The sequence below is a fragment of the Apium graveolens genome, unplaced genomic scaffold, assembly GCF_009905375.1.
Source record: "Apium graveolens cultivar Ventura unplaced genomic scaffold, ASM990537v1 ctg4611, whole genome shotgun sequence".
In the NCBI taxonomy this organism is placed as follows: domain Eukaryota; kingdom Viridiplantae; phylum Streptophyta; class Magnoliopsida; order Apiales; family Apiaceae; genus Apium; species Apium graveolens.
This window is the reverse complement of record NW_027418622.1, coordinates 61,568-64,811: the sequence shown is the minus strand read 5'-3', so window position 1 is coordinate 64,811 and position 3,244 is coordinate 61,568. Positions and strand designations below refer to the sequence as shown.

Below are 3,244 nucleotides of genomic sequence, written 5' to 3'. Positions count from 1 at the left end.
AGGTAATAATAAGGATTTCAGGCATACCTAGTCGTCGAAAAGATCACCCTCTTCGGGTGGAGGATCAGGTGGCCAATCAACCTCGCCACTAGTGTCTCGGAAAATAGTACCGAAAGCGTGTGTCAAATCTTCAGCAAGATGAAGGTGAATGTCGTGCATGGCCTCCATACGCCTAATTACTCGCCTGTACTGCTCGTCACCAACACCAGTCCTATCAACTACCTGCTGCAAATGAGAAGAACCCTCTATAGGCACTGGAGGATCCGTTCGGCTACCCTCTTCATCATCAAAGATATATCCCAACCCCTTGTCAGGGGGTGCACCTAAGAATGAATAACTCAAGTGATTTGGTAGTGGGTTGAGCTCAAGTGTAGGAGCATCTTCAATAGACGACTCGAGACGATCCTGAGAAATTTTCAGCTCTGCTAACCCAAGAGAATCGAATGGCACATCCAACTTCCTCTTCCACAGAAGTGCATTCAAAACCTGAATTTGCTCTACTTTAAAGCACTCCTCTTTAGCTGTGGTAATTTTATTTCCTTGAACACATTGAAAGTGACCTTCTGATCATTAACCTTCATCGTAAGCTCTCCTTTTTGCACATCGATCATAGTTTGGCCTGTAGCCAAGAATGGTCTTCCCAAGATAATGGGAATCTTCTTATCTTCCTCGAAATCAAGAATTACAAAGTCAGCAGGGAAGAAGAGTTTATCCACCTTGACCAAGACATCCTCCACTATACCTCGTGGATAAGCGATGGAACGGTCAGCTAGTTGCAATGACATGTATGTTGGTTTCGGCTCAGGCAGACCAAGCTTCTTGAAGATAGATAAGGGCATCAGATTGATGCTAGCTCCTAAATCACATAAACACTTGTCGAACGACAAGTTTCTGATGGTGCAAGGAATAGTGAAGCTTCCAGGATCTTTAAGCTTCGGAGGCAACTTCTGTTGCAGCACAGCACTGCATTCCTCCGTTAGAGCAACGATCTCTAAGTCATCGAGCTTCACTTTCCGAGAGAGAATACCTTTCATAAACCTCGCATAGCTAGGCATCTGTTCAAGAGCTTCAGCGAAAGGTATGTTGATATGAAGTTTCTTGAACACCTCCAGAAACTTCTCAAACTGTTTATCCAGCTTTTTCTTCTGCAGCCTTTTAGGAAAAGGAGGTGGAGGATAAATCTGTTTCTCCCCTGTATTACCCTCAGGAGGAGTGTGTTCCATAGTAGTCTTCCTTAGTTCCACCTCTACTTCCTTCTGCACATCTTCTTCAGCCACAACTGTATTTTCTGAATCTTGAGATTTTTCTGGCTCTTCATCTTGCTGAACTTGGGGGCTTGCGACCTTTCCAGACCTTAAGGTGATGGCGTTCACCTGTTCTTCAACTTCCCTCTTTCCTGGATTGGCTTCTGTATCACTAGGAAGCGTTCCTGGTGGTCGATTCAATAAGGCATTAGCAATTTGCCATATTTGGTTCTCCAGAGTCTTGATAGAAATAGCTTGGCTTTGGCATATAAGAGCCTGGTTTTTGCACATAAGCCTCAACTCCTCTAATTCAGATTTTTCATTCGAAGATAGACCTGCATCATGAGTTTGTTGTTGAAGTTGGAGTTGTTGCTGAAAACCAAGAGAGTTGAACAGCTTATTTCTAAACGGCTGGAATGGCTGTTGCATCGCATTCTGATTGTTACTCCAGCTGAAGTTAGGATGATTCCAGTTGTCAGGATGATAAGTGTCTGGAACTGGTTGCTGCGATCTCTGAAAGTTGCTGACAAACTGAGCTGAGTCGCTAGTTATAGCGCATTGTTCTGTCACATGCGGACCTGCACACAGCTCACAAACACTAATTATCTGCTTAACACCATAGTTAGCCATAGAATCGATCTTCATAGACAACGCCTTTAGTTGAGCAGTGATAGCTGTAGCTGTATCCACTTCAAGAACTCTTGCTACCTTGCCCAGTGGATATCTCTGGGTTGGATACTGATATTCATTAGCAGCCATCAGTTCAATTAGATCATAAGCTTCCTTAAAGCTCTTTGCCCATAATGCTCCGCCTGATGCTGCATCGAGCATGGGTCTGGACTGTGCTCCCAACCCATTGTAAAAACAAGTGATGATCATCCAATCAGGAATTCCATGATGAGGACACTTCCTAAGCATCTCCTTGTAGCGCTCCCAAGCTTCACTTAGCGATTCTCCCGTTTGCTGCGCAAATTGAGTAATAGCATTCCTGAGTGCAGCTGTCTTCGCCATAGGGAAGAATTTAGTAAGAAACTTCTGAGCAAGATCTTCCCAAGTAGTAATCGAACCAGCTGGTAGAGAGTGTAACCAGCTCTTAGCCTTATCCTTCAGAGAGAATGGGAACAGTCTCAGCTTCACAGCATCTTCAAAAACACCGTTGAACTTGAAGGTGTCGCATATTTCAATGAAATCCCTAATGTGTGTATTGGGATCTTCCGTTAGAGAACCCCCAAACTGGACTGAAGTCTGTACCCAATGAATTATGCCAGGCTTGATCTCAAAGGTATTAGCTGTGATAGCTGGCCGGACAATGCTAGATTGAATGTCATTGATCTTGGGTTGAGAAAAGTCCATCAAGGCTTTCGTTCGTGCTGCTGGATCTCCCATTATAATGAGTACCTGAAACACAAACAAATAAACTGTGAAAGTAAAAGAATCCGAGTCAGTGAACTTTAACGACCACTGATGACAAGCACATAAACTAAAAATTAACACCGAGTCCCCGGCAGCGGCGCCAAAAACTTGTTAGGGCGAAAACACGCGCTAATATTCACGCAAGTATACGCGTTCGCAAGTAGTATAAGATATAAATCAGATTCGTTCCCACAGAGACTGGTTTAGGTTAAGTTCAATTTATGCACCTATGCAACAATGTATGGTTATCGCTCAATGCTAAGATAAATAACAAATTGGGTTTTTATTAAACTAAGAGATTATACTAAATAACATTAACTAAGAGAATTGAGGTTGAATTACTATATATGACAAACATGTGATCCTAACTTCATTAAATACTTCATTCAATAGCCTTATTGTTCTTAACCTTAGCATGTGATGGTGATGACACTAATCAGATAACACGAAACTGATAAACGCCAACTTTCATTGCACGAGTACCATTCTACCAGACATCCATAAAAGAGATAGAAGCTGAATAGGCACCAATTATATTGAGACCCTATATGTCTATAGAATTTGACAACATAACGGTTTAAGAACAA

At 42.5% G+C, this 3,244-nt stretch overlaps 1 non-coding gene across 1 annotated transcript; it reads left to right on the top strand.

Annotated features, from left to right (window-relative positions):
* The first annotated feature begins 2,133 nt into the window (after nucleotides 1-2,133).
* Nucleotides 2,134-2,240, top strand: LOC141702091 (small nucleolar RNA R71). The gene has a single exon (XR_012567011.1). It is a non-coding gene; the product is annotated as a small nucleolar RNA R71 (small nucleolar RNA).
* The last annotated feature ends 1,004 nt before the right edge of the window (nucleotides 2,241-3,244 follow it).